The 16,383-nt window shown below is 42.5% G+C and overlaps 1 protein-coding gene across 6 annotated transcripts in view; it reads right to left on the bottom strand.

Moving 5' to 3' along the window:
- LOC136004477 (chromodomain-helicase-DNA-binding protein 1-like) overlaps window positions 1-16,383 on the bottom strand; it is a 119,467-nt gene that overhangs the window by 97,794 nt on the left and 5,290 nt on the right. The window lies entirely within an intron of this gene.

Genomic DNA, 16,383 nt, shown 5'->3' with positions numbered 1-16,383 from the left:
TAAAACGGAGTAAGGACAAGGGACCTGCACAGGAGATTCAATTTTGGGGAATAAAATGGCAAGATAAACGTCACCAGATCCCCACAGATGTGATCAACAAGATAACAGCAATGTCTCCACCAACTAATAAGAAAGAAACGCAAGCTTTCCTGGGTGCTGTGGGGTTCTGGAGAATGCACATCCCAAATTGCAGTTTGATTGTAAGCCCTCTCTATCATGTGACCCGGAAGAATGATTTTAAATGGTCCCTGAGCAACAACAAGCCTTTGAACAAATTAAACAAGAGACAGTTCATGTAGTAGCCATTGGAGCAGTCCGGACCAGGCCAGGAAGAATGGCCCTACCTGGAGCCCCTGGCAGAAAGCTCCAGGGAAGACTCGAGGTCAACCCCTTGGCTTTTGGAATCGAGGATACAGAGGATCCAAGGCCAGCTACACCCCCACAGAAAAAGAGATACCGGCAGCCTATGAAGGGGTTTGAGCTGCTTCAGAAGTGACTGGCACTGAAGCACAGCTCCTCCTGGCACCCTGTTTGCCCGTTGTTCCAGAGTTGAAGGATTCCAGCTGAGAGAAAAGGAGAGACAAATAGAAAACTCTCAACTAGTTTATTAATATAGGAAAATATATAGAGAGTAAAGGATACAATAAAGGATACTTCTGAGGTTTGGTTACCTTACCAATGCCAAGTATCCTGTGAAGACAATCAGGAAAGCAGCACCGAGAATCATCATCGCAGTGCAAGGTGGCAGGCTCAACCTTAGTGGGCATCCCTGAGGAGGCAACGTTGACCTGGGTGGTATGGGGTTCTGCCTCCCCCTCATCGCATTAGGCTCAGGCTTTTATACTGACAAAAATGCACACTCATTCTGACACAGGGGGCCAGCCTATGTCAGAAGAAGTGCCTAGCAATATCTAGAAAGGTCTCCAAGGGTCAAGACTTTTCCGGGGAATTCTAAAGCAGAACTTTCTGGGTAGGAAACAAAGCTGGACTTTCCAAGGGAGCAGCCAAAGTAGGATTCTCCAGGGAGGAGCCAAAGTGTACAAACAGTACTTTTCTATCTTTGTGTGTTTCACCACAGACCATTATCTATTGTCCCTGACACACCCGTGCTGGGCTGGATGTTCAAAGGCAGGGTCTCCTCTACACATCATGCAACTGATGCTACATGGAGTAAGTGCGGAAGATCAACGGACAGCATGCTGATTAATGTAATCAGAAACTGACCTTTACTCACTTCAGAGCACTGCCTTTTATTGCTTCTAAGCTTGGTCACGAGCTTAAGCTTTACAATGATTGGTTTCTACACATGATGCAAAGACAGCTGATTCGTTCCCTCTTCAGCATCCGGGAGTTGTTTTCCTCCTGCAGAACTTCTGCATACATGGCCACAACTTTGCCCTGAAGTAACCTGTGAACTAGGCCGTTAATCCTTACTACAAACTCTAACCAATGGCAAGAGTCCTGGATCACTCACATGCCCATTGTTTGTTAGAAAGCTCTCAACAGAGTAAGTGGGGTGCACTAATTACAGAATGAGCTCGAATAGGAAATCCCACTCGCACAGGAATTCTGGAAGTCATCATGGACTGGCCAGAGGGCAAAGATTTTGGAATATCACCAGAGCAGGAGGTGATGCGCGCTGAAGAGGCCCCACCATATAATAAACTTGTCAGAAAGTGAAAAACAATATGCCCTGTTTACTGATAGGTCCTGCCGTATTGTGGGAAAGCATCAGAGATGGGGGGCCCTCAAGCCACGTATGGAGATCCCTACAGCAAGTTGGAGAAACTGCTGAAGGAGAGGGTGAATCGAGTCAATTTGCTGAGGTGAAAGCCATCCAGCTGGCCTTGGATATTGATGAAGAAGAGGCCAGTACTTTATCTCTGTACCGACTCATGGATGGTGGCAAGTGCCCTGTGGGGGTGGTTGCAGCAATGGAAGCAGAGCAACTGCCAACACACAGGTAAACTCATCTGGGCTGCTACACTGTGACAAGATATAGCTGCCTGGGTGCAGAACATAGTGGCCAAGGTACGCCATGTACATACTCATGTACCCAAGAGTCGGGCCTCTGAGGAACACCAGAATAACCAACAAGTGATAAAGCTGCTAAGATTGAAGTGGCTCAGATGAACCTAGATTGTAACCATAAGGGTGAATTACTTTTGGCCCAGTGGGCCCACCACACTTCAGGCCATCAGGGCAGAGATGCAACATACAGATGGGCTTGTGATAGAGGGGAGGACTTAACAAAGGATACTATTGCCAGGTTATTCACAACTGTGAAATGTGCTGCAATTAAGCAAGCCAAGCAGTTAAAGCCTCTTTGGTATGGAGGATGATGGCTGAAATACAAATATGGGGAAGCCCGGCAGACTGACTATATCACACTCCCACCAACCCACCAAGGCAAGCGCCATGTGCTTACCATGGCGGAAGCAACCATAGGATGGATGGAAACATACACTGTGCTCCACACCACTGCCTGGAACACTATCCTGGGCCTTGAGAAACAGATTTTGTGGTGACATGGCACCCCAGAGAGAATTGAGTCAGACAATGGGGCTCATTTCTGGAACCTTACAGACATTTGGGCCAAAGAGCATGGCACTGAGTGGGTATATCACATCCCCTAACATGCACCAGCCTCTGGGAAAATCAAACGCTACAATGGGCTGTTAAAAACTACACTGAGAGCAATGGGTGGTGGGACTTTCAAACACTGGGATACACATTTACCAAAAGCCACCTAGTTGGTCAACACCAGAGGATCTACCAACAGCTCTGGCCCAGCTCAGTCAGAGCTTTTACATACTGTAGAAGGGGATAAATTTCCTGTGGTGCACATAAAGAATTTTCTGGGGAAGACAGTCTGGGTTATTCCTGCTTCAGGTAAAGGCAAACCCACTCATGGGATTGCTTTTGCTCAGGGACCCAGATATACTTCATAGGTAATGCAGGAAGATTGGGAAGTCTGATGTGTACCTCAAGGGGATTTGATTTTAGGGGAAGACAGTGAACTCAACTGTATGCTTTTGCCTGCTATGTAGCACTTTTATAGGCCACCAACTAGGTGTCCTCAGGCCACCAGCGACTGGCCCTGACTTCCCTTCAACCATCATCCCAACAAAGAATGAACTTTGATGAAACCGGAGGAGTTCAGCTGTAAAGGAATGATCAGCATCAGCAGGCAACAACCCAACACTGCACACAGCCTCTCCTGCTCTGAAAGACTGTTACAAGAGATGGAGCCCGACATCATGGACCGTAGGGACTCAGCAGCATTATAGGGATTGGTCCATGCACTAACGAATGATCTCTCTCTCTTTGTGTTTGTGTGTGTATGTGTGTATATATATATATATATGAGACAAGAGTGATGGCATATTGAAAAATGTGGGATCTGAGCATGATGTGAATGGTACGGAATAAAGGGTGGATACTGTCCTGGGTTCAGCTGTAGCAGGCATTTTTCTCCTTCTTAGTAGCTGGTGCAGTGTTGTGGTTTTGACTTTCAGCCTAGGAACAACTCTGATAACACCCATGTTTTTAGTTGTTGCTAAGTAATGTTTACTCTGACCAAGGACTTTCTCAGTCTCACACTCTGCCATGGAGGAGGGGAAGCCAGGAAGAAGCAGAGACAGGACACCTGACCCAAACTAGCTAAAGAGGTATTCCATACCACAGCATGTCATGACCAGTATATAAACTGGGGGCAGTTACCCGGAAGGGCTAGATCGCCGCTTGTGTTGGGCTGGGTATCAGTTGGCATGTGGTGAACAGTTGTATTCTCTTCCCTTGTTATTTCTCTTATCATTATTATTATTGGCGGTAGCAATAGTGGGTTTGTGTTATACCTTAGTTACTGGACTGTTCTTATCTCAACTGGTGGGATTTACATTCTTTCGTTTCTCCTCCCCATCCCTCTGGGAGCAGGGGGAAGAAGAAGGTGGGGGAGGAGTGTGTGAGTGGCTGCGTGGTTCTGAGTTGCCAGCTGGGCTTAAACCACGACTAAGCCACAAGAACAACTCAAGTGTATGCATACCAATGCACAAAGCCTAGTAAACAAACAGGAGGAACTGGAGCTCCATGCCTAGTCAGAAAGCTACGGTATCATAGGAAAAACTGAAACATGGTGGGACAAGTCACATGACTGGAGGATCGTGATGGATAGCCATAGGCTTTTTCCTAAAGACAGGCAGGTAAGAAGAGGAGGAGCCATCACAGTCTATGTTAAGGAGAACCTTGAATGTATATAAGTCAACTCCTGCGATTGTGGAAGCCCTATCAACCCCCTTGGCTTAACTACGAGCTTCTGAGTCTGTTCAAAACCAAAGGAGAAACATACCAGAAATGGAAAAGTGGACAAATTCCTATTGAGAATTACAAGGGAATTGCCAGGGTGTGCAGAGATGCAGTTAGAAAAGCACAAGCTCAGCTCCAACTGAAACTGGCCAGAGATGTCAAAACCTGCAACAAAGGGTTTTTCAGGTGCATAAACAACAAGCAGAAACAAAAGGAAAATATCAACCTGCTGTTAAACAGGAGGCAGGAATTAGTCAACAACAACGCTGAAAAGGAAGGGGTTCTCAACACTTTTTTCACCTTCGTCTTTACCAGCACTGTTGGGCCCCAAGGTCTTGGGTTCCAAAATCCAGGTTTACACAGGCACAGATCCACTGTCAGTGAAAGAAAAGTTGCTACATGAACTACAGGAGCTTGACCTCTATAAATTGATGGGGCCTGACAATATCCACCTGAGAGTGTTAAGAGAGCTGGCTGACATCCTTGCAAGGCGGCTGTGAGAGAGTGAACTGAAATCAGACTCCACCATCCATTGTCTCAAAGACTGGTATGAGAAGCTGAGGTCCACTATGTTGAAGATGGGTGTGAGTAGCTGTCCACTGCCCGCTGTCTGAGAGATGGGTGGGAGGAGTAGACATAAGACCCCACCTTCCATTGTCTGAGAGATGGGTGGGAGGAGCAGAGATTAGACTCCACAGTCCATTATCTCAAGGATTGCTGGCAGACATGTGCAGTTGAAGAGCTGGCTGCAAGACCAGCGAAACTGGATGCACATGCTCCACCTGGAATGTGCAGTACATGACATTAAGAACAGAGATGCTCCCCCCAACACCTAATAAAAGGGGAAAAAGGTAATTGCTGTGGTGGCCACCCACCTCTGATGACAACTACAGACCCTGGAGGGCTCCCACCACCGAAGACGATGACTATGAACCCTTGGGGAGGCCGCTGGATCCATGGTGGTGACTATCTCTCTGCGCTCCAAACACTTGCTTAATTTCTATCTTTTTCTCTGACCTGTCCTATCGCTATCTTTTCTATAATAATCAGCTTTTTATAATAAACAAACTGACCAGTTGTGGTACTTGACCTTGCTTGCGTCTTAATTTCACTCTGGGGATCACAAATGAAATACTTCCAACACCGGGTTTTTCTCCAGTTGGACCCTGACAGCCACTCTCCACAATCTTTGAGAAGCTGTGGAGATCAGGGGACATCCCAGAAGACTGGAAGAAGGCAAACATCACCCCTATCTGCAAGGGTTTAAAGGAGTATCCTGGAAATTATAGGTCCATCAGTATTACTTCAGTCACCAGGAAACTTAAGGAGCAAACCCTCCTGGGGGCTATCACAAGTCAAGTGAAGCACATGACTGGGAAAAGCCAGCACTGACACAGAGGTTTAGCTAATGTACAGGGGGGTTGTACAGGGGGGTTAAAAGAATTCCGCTTGCTTAACAAAAGTACTGCCTGCTTATACTCATTCAGCAAATACCCATCATGCTTACCATGCAGTACCAGAACATAAGCTACTGATAAGGGGAGAAACAGTTACCTAGTTCCAGTTAAAACCAGCTTTGCGGTTTGGACAGTGACCAGACCCCTAGAGAGCATGCGTGATGACAAGAGGTGAAAAGTTCAAGCTGAGGAAGACTCACTTACTTCATCTTGAGGCCCTCGCCCAATGACCACCAGGAGGCACTAAGCACGCGCAAAGGACCTTTTAACTCATTATAATACAAAGGGGGGGATAGGTCATGAATATGTATAGGCGTGTTGAGCAACTCAATGTATAACTCTAGAAGATAAATATAGAGGGAAATGACACCGAGGTGCGCATGCTTTGAAGGAGCAATCCCCATGCGCCTCAGCATACCTACTTTACGACTTTAACGAGTTGTGGAGTCTATCCGCTATCTGCGTATCAGCACGGATTCACCAAGGTCAAATTGTGCTTGACAAACCTGATTGCCTTCTAAGACAAAGTAACCTGCTCAGTTGGTGTGGGGTGAGTGGTAGACATTGTCTACCTGGATTTCTCCAAGGCTTTCAATATGGTTTCCCACAGCCTCTTCCTGGATAAACCATCACGTTATGGTCTTGCCAAGTGGTGATGAATAGTTCCTTTTCAAATTGGCAACCTGTCAAAAACAGGGGTTGCACAATCCAAGACTGTTGGTAAACACAATCTAAGAGTGCAACAAAGACTGGGATCTGCTTGGCTGGGGAGCAGCTCTGTGGAAAAGGGAATTGGGGGTCCTGGTGGACAAGCAGCTCAGAATGAGTGAACAGTGTGCCACTGAAGCAAAGAAAGCCAAGAGGATGCTGGGTTACATCAACAAGGGCATCACCAGCAGAGAGAAAGACAGCATTATCCCACTCTACTTGGTGCCTTGTCAAGGCCACACCTAAAATACTGTGTTCAGTTTTGGTCCCCACTACACAAAAAATATGTGGACAGGCTGGAGAAGGTCCAGAGAAGGACCACAAGGATTATCAAAGGCCTGGGAAGCCTGCCTTTTGAGGAAAGACTGAAAGATCTGGGTTTGTTCAGCCTAGAGAAAAGAAAGCTCAGGGGAGACCTTATCAACATGTTCCAATATTTAAAGGGTAGCTACAAAGAAAACAGAGACTCCCTTACTCCCTTTTTACAAGGAATCACATGGAACAGAGGAGGGGTAATAGGTGCAAGTTACTCCCAGGGAGATTCCAGTTTGACATGAGTGGAAAATTTTTCACAAAGAGAACAATCATACATTGGAATAATCTCCCCAGGGATGTGGTAGACTCCTCAACGTTGGACACACTTAAGATTGGGCTGAACAGGGTGCGGGGGCATCTAGTCTAGGTCATGCTTTAGCAAGAAAGGTGGAACCAAATTATCATTGAGGTCCCTTCCAACCTGGTATTCTATGAACTCATTCCCTAACCAAGCTATTTGGAGATTGCAGCAATTCAAAGCAAACACCTTTGTGTCAATACTACAAAAAAAAATAAAAATCTCTTGCCTAACAGGACTACCTACCTATTCAAAAATAAGTTGAATGGAAACTTTCAGCCTAAGAATTATTTCTCAATTATGTTTAAAATTCTAATATGTAGCTAGAATAAGAAACAGGTCAGCATCAGCCAGCCTAACAACTTGCATGATCTACTTCTGAGATAAAGGAATGCTTGACTTGCTTTTGAAGTAATACTTGTAAAAAAGCAGCAACAACGAAGACAACAGACCTATTGAACTTTCTAAAAAACATTGCAAGGAAGTATCCAAAAGAAAGAAGCGTTATCTAAAGAGGAAACTAAAAACCTACTTTTTTTGTCTCACCAAAATCTGCAGCATTCTAGCCACATCTCTTAAGCAGTGCACACAATAAAAATTAGGGTATTGAAAATTAAGTATTTTGAAAATTATGTGTCCTGGGTTCAGCTGCAAGTTATTTTTCTCCTTCATAGCTAGTGCAGTGCTGTGGTTTTGACTTTAGTCTGAAAACAATGCTGATAGCACATCAGTGTTTTAGCTATTGCTAAGCAATGCTTACCCAAATCAAGGACTTTTCAGTCTCATGTTCTGCCAGTGAGGGGCACGGGAAGCTGGAAGGAAGCAGAGACAAGACACCTGACCCAAAGTAGCCAAAGGGGTATTCCATACCACAGCACATCGTGCCCAATATATAAACTGGGGGGAATTACCTGGAAGGCCCAGACAGATTACTGCTTAGGTCGGGCTGGGTATTGGTTGGCGGGTGGTGATCAGTTGTATTGTGCATCACTTGTGTTTATTGTTTTCTTTTCCCCTTTTAGTTTCATATTCTCTCCCCTTGGTATTTCCCTTATCATTATTATTATTGGTGGTAGTAGTAGTTTTGTATCATACCTTAGTTACTGGACTGTTCTTATCTCAACCCGTTGGATTTCCATTCTTTCAATTCTCCTCCCCAACCCCTCCAAGAGTTGAGGGGGGGGAAGAATTGGGGGGAGTAAGCAAGCATCTGTGTGGTTCCAAGTTACCAGTTGGGCTTAAACCACGACATTATGGCTTTCTGAAAAACTACTATAGTAAGCTACCTTAGTAATAGCTTTCCTTTTCAACTTCTTTTGAACACAGCTACTAGCAGTTTGCTACACCATGTCAATTTGCAACCAGAAAACTTCCCTTCCTTGCAATTTGCTTTTGCAGATGTAACTTTACTGGAATATATATGTACTTGGCTTTTTATTTTTGCTTCACTTGTCTAGTACTGTCCTAGTCAAAATTTAAGAGTCATGACTTCTCATTATTACCTAAGCAGGGCCCAGATACACCCTGCCTCAGGATTTAATTGTAGCCAGTTTTTTTTGCTACAGTACTTTCGCTAATGTATTCATCAAATAACAACTCTCCTCCTCCAGCCTCCCCACATTTTACTGCAAACACAAAACTATTGGCAAGCTCAGGGGTAAAGACCAGTAATAGAGAGCAGCCTTCCTTCTCCCTAACACAAACACATTAAGCAACCCCGAGTTATTAAAAATGAACATTAATCTCTAATCTCTGTCATGGGATTACCCGTGACCCTCTAGCACATGAGCAGTAATACAGGTTGAACCCTAGTAATTCAGATGGTAACCCTAGGAAGAAGGGTGGAATTATTTAAGAAAAGGTACACAGTTATACACATGCATGTGTTTAAAAGAAAACTTCCATCTATCACCTCCTTGCAAATAGAGGGGAGAACTATGGAAGAAAAATTCAAAATTTCACTTTAAATGCTCCTACATTTACTCTGAATTTTAGCAATTTTCACACGATTTGAAAAATGGTACAGAGCAGCAGTATGAGCTATCACAGCTGAAGCCAAGCACCTTGAAAACAGTCTTGGTCTTCAAACAATATATTTGCCTGCTGGTGAGTGGTGCTCCACAAGAATAACTTATTTTGACATTACTATTAATGCTCTTTCCAACCTTACCCCAACACAGCACTCCCTTAGTGGTGCTGTGCAGTCTGTACAAGGAACAGATTCAGCTTTTGAAAAACATCCTACCAACTTACAGACCCAACAAAACAGTGTAACAAGCAAGCACAACTGAATTGGACGATATTTCTTCAAACTGCTGCCCTGAAACCAAAGTATAAACAGTGAAAATCAATACAGAATTTAGGAAAACTAACTAAATTTCAAATTAAAAGGCTTTTTTGGTGGTTGTTTTCAATTTTAGTACATGCACACATATTCCACATTGCATGACAGACTGCAGTTGCTTTTCCAAGTGTTTAAAATGCTATGTAGTTTAATACCTTTTACCCTTTCAAGGAGAATTATTGACATAACTAAAACCCCAAACCCCCCCAACCCTACATGAGACACCACTGCAGAACTCATTACACTGCAACATCTACCAGAAGCGCTTTAAGTTCAGAGAACTTGTTTGTCATAGTTGAAAAAAAACTAATTTAATTTTTGAAGATTGTAGGAAAAGTCATACAAGATACAGAAGTCTCATACACATTTCTAGCAGCTCAGTTGACATTTTTCTGATCTGCTAAAATGAATACTGTAACAGCTATTATAGGGCAAAACCAATCATAATCAGCTTGAGAAAAGTTCATATTCTTTTGAGAAACTGAAAGACAAGCAATCTCTCACCCCAACAACTTCTATCAGCAGCATGCCAGAAGTGGTTTAACCTTTCTTGAGGTTGAAAAGGAAATACAGTTTAAGACAACATGTACATTTTCTAGAAATAATCATTGCAAGCTATCACTGATAACCAAACAAGAAGTGAGAGCATTTCAGACTACACCAAAATCTGACTTTTAAAATAGTTGTTCTATTAGGGGAAAGAGAAAAAAAATGCACCCCAAAACACAACACATTTTCATGACACTAAGACTGTTTTCTTTCATTCTTTTATTAAAAGCAGCAGAACCTAAGTTCTATAATAAAAGCATATAAAATGTAAATTCATGGACATATCTGTGAAATAGTCATGTTTTCTTTTCCTTCTTTGCCTATGGGCATCTTTGATTTTCCCTGCATTATCTGTGTTGTAGTATACAAGCAATTCCTCCTCTAGATAAAGAGCACTAAATATTATCTGATGCTGTCCAGCTAGAGTTCATAATTTGTCTAACTTTTCTCACAACAAGTAATGCCTTTTAACAAAAAATGGTACCACTGACCTCTATAAGATTAATCACTTGAACTGGCACTACTAATTACTGAGATTCTGGTACTGTATCTCTAGTGTTAGGATACAAGAAAGATTAAAGCTCAAATATTTCTTCAACCAAAGACTCAGAATGCTGTCATAATTACCTGCTACCTAATGCTGTTACATAAGTATCATCTCAGGAGCAGCAATTTTGATCCTCTCTTCTTACATAAGGGGGCAGGCAAAGCACTTGCTTTATTGCCCCTTTTTCTTCCTGTACAGTCCAGTATCAGTACCTTTTCTTTAAATGCTTTTATTTGTACAGTTCAACAAAAGGTAAAAAGAAGACACCATACTCATCTTGTTGTGGACACCTGAAGTAGCCTAAAAGAGAGCGTTTTGGTACAACACAACCAGCCTTTTTTCACCTCTTTCAAAAAAGCCTGCTTGAAACTGAAAAGCAGGAGGCAACCTTTAGACACCTAAGTCTAAATTAGAACCTTTCTGTCTTTCCCTCATCCCTTCTGAATATACTCAAGACTGGTAGAAAACCCATACATACTGTACATATAATGAAACAGACACTGTACAAAACTTATTTTTCAGTGAACTATTCACCTGCATTTGTCCATTTACCCTATCCCACCTTGTCACATTATGTCCTTTTACTCTACTCTTGCATTGCTGTCTTCAACCAACCAACTCTATCCTGTGGTGTAATTTCCTCCAAACATCAAAAGAAATTATAAACACTATCAAAATTAGAACTGGAAGAACCCTAGACCTAAAACAACAGACCAAAGCAAATCAAGCTACAGAATAAAGATGCTGTTATTATGATGTATACAGAAAGGGAATATTCAGTATTTGCTGTTGAAATGCATTTGTCCTCTTTTAGATAAATTCTGTTATTCAAAACAGAATTCCTACTTTTATAAATCCTTCTTTCAAAACGTGCCATATAAGCCTTCCTCCCCCTGCTTCAAGTATTTTTTCGATTGTTTATATATTATGCATATAAAAACAGTAAAATGAAAACAGCATTATTTGATAAAAGGTATTCTTTAATAAGAAACCATACATTACATAAACCATCCTTTTTCAATTGAAAAAAAACACCCCAACCAAACAAAACAACCACCAAAACTAACAACACTAAACAAAGACAGGAATGCATGAGACTGCACAAAACAGTTACAAGAGCATCACAGAACTATGGAAGAAAAGAAGCTAAAGTGATGGACAAAGCAATAATGATGACCTCTTCAGTCCTTCTGAAGCAAGACTACTTCTCTACCATGAAAAAAAAAAAAAAAAAAAATCACTGGAGTGATGACAAAATTAACTGACAGTGCTAACCTGCAATAGTAACCATGCAGGAATATATACTAAGAATGAATACCATGCTCTCAGGATGGGATTTCTATAGGAAAAAACATAGTTTCATGTATGTTGGCAAACCAATGTAAAGTCTACAGAGATTATCTTTCAGGATATGTAGTAAAGATGCTTCTCACATCCCTAGCCCTTGAGTCACATAGCTACATTTATACAGCAGCATATGCTAAATCTGATTTGGTATGAAAGTATGACGCAACTAAGAAGTTAGCCTGCATTACATTTTATAGACACCAACTCTAGATATTCTCAATATATTCAAGAGGATATTTAAGAAAAATCCACAAAAGCAATATTTATTTTCAAACTATTTTGTAAGAAAAGCAAGATAGCTTACAGAGATAAATGTTGCATGCTTGCACCTGTTAATTTTTCAAACCCCAACAAATATCTGTTGACTAAAATCAGAGTATGATTTGGGGAGATGACAGAAGACAGACTTAAAGAAAAACATCACTGACAAACATTAAAAGCAAGTGTTCTATTAGAATCAATAATTCTTTTCAGTAGTCTTAGGTTTAGCTACACAGAATATCAATTTGAGCAAAATAAAAGTTTAACCCATTAAAACCAGAAAATATTAATTTCTGCAATGTCTTTGAAAAGCATCTGAAATGACAGTTCACCGTTATTTTAATAAACCAGAAGTCCAAGGAAGGTCATGCATTTGAAGAGCCGCTTCCGGAAAGAACGGAAGTAACAGACACTAAATGCCAAACTCTTAAAAGTAAAAGTTCATAGGTAAAATTATTTAAGCAAATACAATGCAAGTAGGCTTTTTTTTTTTTTTATTAAAGAAAACTGAACTACTCAATCTGATTGAGATGTGCAAAAAACATTCATCTTATTCATCACCACTAATATAAAGCAAAGGGAACAAAGAGTATTAAACTCTCCCAGGGGCTGCAGTTCCCAACAGAAAATCCAGTCCTATGTGGGCTCCTCTCTAAAGGCTACAGTTCCTGCCAGAAGCCTGCTCCAGTGTGCGCTCTCTACAGGCTGCAGCTTCATTAAGGACAAATCCACCTGCTCTGGTGTCCTGGGTTCAGCTGTAACAGTTATTTTTCACCTTCCTAGTAGCTGGTGCTACTGAGTTACTGGCTGGGCATGAACCACAACATCTTGCATGGGGCTTTCCATGAGCTGGAGGATAGATATCTGCTCTGGAGTGGTCTTCTCCACAGACTGTAGGGGATTCTCTGTTCTGGCACCTGGAACACCTCCTCCCCTTCCTTCTTCACTGACCTTGGTGTCTGCAGAGCCATTTTACCCTTTCTTAAATGTTATCACAGAGGTGTCACCAGCTTCACTGATTGATTTATGTTTGGCCAGCAGCAGGTCCATTTTAGAGCCAGCTGGAACTGGCTTTGCCCAGCACAGGGGCAGCCCATGGTCTCTTCTGATAAAGGCCACCCCTGCAGTCTCCTCATTACCAAAACCTTGCCACATAAACCCAATACAACTCTCTTCATACATAAGATGGGAATACTTCTGTAATTATGCTTGGGGAAACTTTGTTTTAACTCACACTTAGGTTTCTTGAAAGCAGGAACTTAGAATAGTGGCTTTCAATTTACCTTTTTAATCTTCCATGGAAGGTATGAGTTTATACAGCAAATTCAAGCATGATGACAAAGAGCTGGCTTTACTTATCTATTTTTTGTGGTCCAGAGACTATTAAATAAAGCAAATTAAATTCACAGAAATTACAATCTTGTATTAACATCAGCTTTCAAGAACATAATAATAAGGGACCCTGGTGCAAGAAGCCACTTTCTGCTTACTGGAAAAAGGAAGTACAGTGCACCCCAGCCACTTTACAGATAAGCTCTACTGAGCAGACCCTTTTTTACCAACAGGTAAGGCCTGCTCAAGTGCTCCATGTCTTTCTCTACAGGAAACATAGGAAGAGCAAAGAGATGAGAAAACAGATTGCTATTCAACTGACACCAATGTTTCGCTTCTGCATTCCCTGTTCTACCTGGAGCTTGTGTTGCAGTTGAGCTGTAACTACCCTTCCTTGCTTATTAAGCTTTCTTAATGCTAGCTAACAACTATGCACTTATTCCTATTGAAGTTTGCAACACTTCTTTCAAGAACACTACAAAAAACGCTTTTCTTAAATTTAAGTCAGTTTCTCAGAGCACTGCTATAAAGTTTTTATGCTTATATTTACTTGCTATCCAGATAAACATTATCTGTGATATTTCACCTAGAACTACTGGAAACATTCCAGAACAGTGATTTCAAGTAAATAAAAAGCTGGAGAGTAGACTCCACTGTAATTGCTACACAGAAATTCTAATATCAGGCTGCAAGATAAGATTATAGTGTTTATGTCAGTCTACAATTTGCACCATGCTTGGCAATAGCACAGATTTATAGCTTCAGAGGTCACTAACATAGCCAAGGAAAGTCCAAACAGTGCAATAAGAAGTTACTAAACCATGAAAATACAAGAGATTCACTTCTACTTGCGGCCAAACAGAACTTCAGGCTCTGCACCTGCAGCAATGGAAAGACTTACGGACATATACCAGCCAGATGAAGAGACTCAACGGTGAAAAGGAACACAGGAGCATGGCAAATTGGCCATTTCTTTCCCACGTGCTTCAGAAATACTTCACAGCTAGTCACAGGAAACAGAAGACAGCTACAATTCCTTACCACAGTGCAAGTCAGTGTATACAATCTAAGGTTTCCAGACAGCCCCTTCTCTAGTCCTCCTATTGCGGAGAATACTACAGGTTTTCCACAACTTCTGCAATTCATGGCAAGAGTTCCTTTAAAACGATATAAAGCAATATCCATAAGGCTGTGTATTTCTGTAAAGCCAGCCCTGATCCACTACTTCTTTTTACTTCTCAAAGTAGTGATGGGGGCTACCATAGATATGGCTATATTTAATTGGGATCAGGACTGTCACCCCAGAGCAACAACTATGGAAGCTTACGCAGACATCAAAGAAGGAAAAATGGCTTTGCTAGATTTGTAAAGCATCATATTTTTTAAATAACATCCAAAGATTCATTGTTACCTACTCTATCACCAATGCTGCTACCCAGATTTGTAACTGTATCTGCCTTCATCACTCCTTTTCTACCTACTTTTGAAAGTCTGACTTTCTCTGCAGTTTCTTCCCAGCAGCAAATCTAAATTACCTTAACTTGCTTTGTTTCTCTTAGAATCATAGAATAGCTAGGGTTGGAAAGGACCTTAACATCACATAGTTCCAACCCCCCTGCCATGGGCAGGGACACCTCACACTAAACCATGTCACCCAAGGCCATGTCTAACCTGGCCATGAACACTGCCAGGGATGAAGCATTCACAACTTCCCTGAGCAACCCATTCCAGTGCCTCACCACCCTCATAGTAAACAACTTCTTCCTTATATATAACCAAAACTTCTCCTGCTTAAGTTTTAACCCATTACCCCTTGTCCTATCACTACAGTCCCTAATGAAGAGTCCCTCCCCAGCATCCTTATAGGCCCCCTTCAGATACTGGAAGGCTGCTATGAGGTCTCCACACAGCCTTCTCTTCTCCAGGATGAACAGCCCCAACTTCCTCAGCCTGTCCTAATATGGGAGGTGCTCCAGCCCCCTGATCATCCTCATGGCCCTCCTCTGGACTTGTTCCAACAGTTTCATGTCTTTCATGTCCTTTTTATGTTCAGGACAGCAGAACTGTACACAATACTCCAAGTGAGGTCTCATGAGAGCAGAGTAGAGGGGCAGGATCACCGCATCTGACCTGCTGGTCGTGCTCCTTTTGATGCAGCCCAGAATAAGATTGTCTTTTTGGGCTGCGAGTGCACACTGCTGGCTCATGTTAAGTTTCTCATCGAACAATAAACACCCCCAAGTCCTTCTCCACCGGGCTGCTCTTAACCTTTTCTCTTGCCGAACCTGTAGCTGTGCCTGGGATAGCCCTTACGCAGGTGTAGGACCTTGCACTTGGCATGGTTAAACTTCATAAGTTTACAACACCTCACAAGTGTGTTAAGGTGGCATTCCTTCCCTCCAGCATATCAACTAAACCACACAGCTTGGTGTCATCAGAGAACTTGCTGAGGGCGCACTCAATCCCACTGTCTGTGTCACCGACAAAAATGTTGAACAAGACCAGTCACAACACCGATCCCTGAGGGACACCACTCATTACTGGTCTCCAGCCAGACACTGAGTCATTGACAACTCTGCATGCAGCCATCTAGCCAGTTCTTTATCCACCGAGTGGTCCATGCATCAAATTGATGTCTCTCCAATTTAGAGACAAGGTTGTCATGCGGGACAGTGTCAAATGCTTTGCACAAGTCCAGGTAAATGATGTCAGCTGCTCTACCAACAGTTCCATAGCCCCGCCATAGAAGGCCACCAAATTGGTCAGGCAGGATTTCCCCTTAGTGAAGCCATGCTGGCTGTCACCAACCACCTTGTTTTTCATGTGCCTTAGCATGCTGTACAGGAGAATCTGCTCCAAGATTTTGCCAGGCACAGAGGTGAGACTGACTGGTCTGTAGTTCCCTGGGCCATCCGTTTTC

Source organism: Lathamus discolor, chromosome W (genome assembly GCF_037157495.1).
Source record: "Lathamus discolor isolate bLatDis1 chromosome W, bLatDis1.hap1, whole genome shotgun sequence".
NCBI classification, from domain to species: domain Eukaryota; kingdom Metazoa; phylum Chordata; class Aves; order Psittaciformes; family Psittacidae; genus Lathamus; species Lathamus discolor.
This window is presented reverse-complemented; position numbering and strand designations above follow the sequence as displayed.